The sequence below is a fragment of the Penaeus monodon genome, chromosome 20, assembly GCF_015228065.2.
Source record: "Penaeus monodon isolate SGIC_2016 chromosome 20, NSTDA_Pmon_1, whole genome shotgun sequence".
NCBI classification, from domain to species: domain Eukaryota; kingdom Metazoa; phylum Arthropoda; class Malacostraca; order Decapoda; family Penaeidae; genus Penaeus; species Penaeus monodon.
The window spans coordinates 41,877,858-41,878,373 of NC_051405.1; positions in this window are offsets into that span (position 1 = coordinate 41,877,858).

Sequence of the window (516 nt, forward strand, 5' to 3'; positions counted from 1 at the left end):
CTTAAAATATAAAAATTATTATATAATATAATATAAAATATTATATTTTATATATATGACATATAAATAATATTATTTACTTTATTTTTTTAAAATTAAAAACTATATAAAAATATAATATTATTTTATTTTTATATATAATAATATATATATTATATGAATATATAAATATTAATTTATATAAAATAATATATAAAAATATAAAAAATATAATATATATATATATTAATATATAAAAAACATATAAAAAATTTTTTAATATATCAAAATATATATGAAAATATAAAATTATATATATTTAAAAATTTAGGCATATAAAATATTTATAATAATAATTATAATATATAAAAATATTATATTATTATATATTTTATATAATATTTATATAAATAATATTATATATATAATTTTAGATTTAAAATATTATAATTATAAATTAAAAAAATATAAAAAAGTTATTATAAATAATTAAAATATTATAAAAAAAATAAAAAAATATTTTTAATTAATTGACTA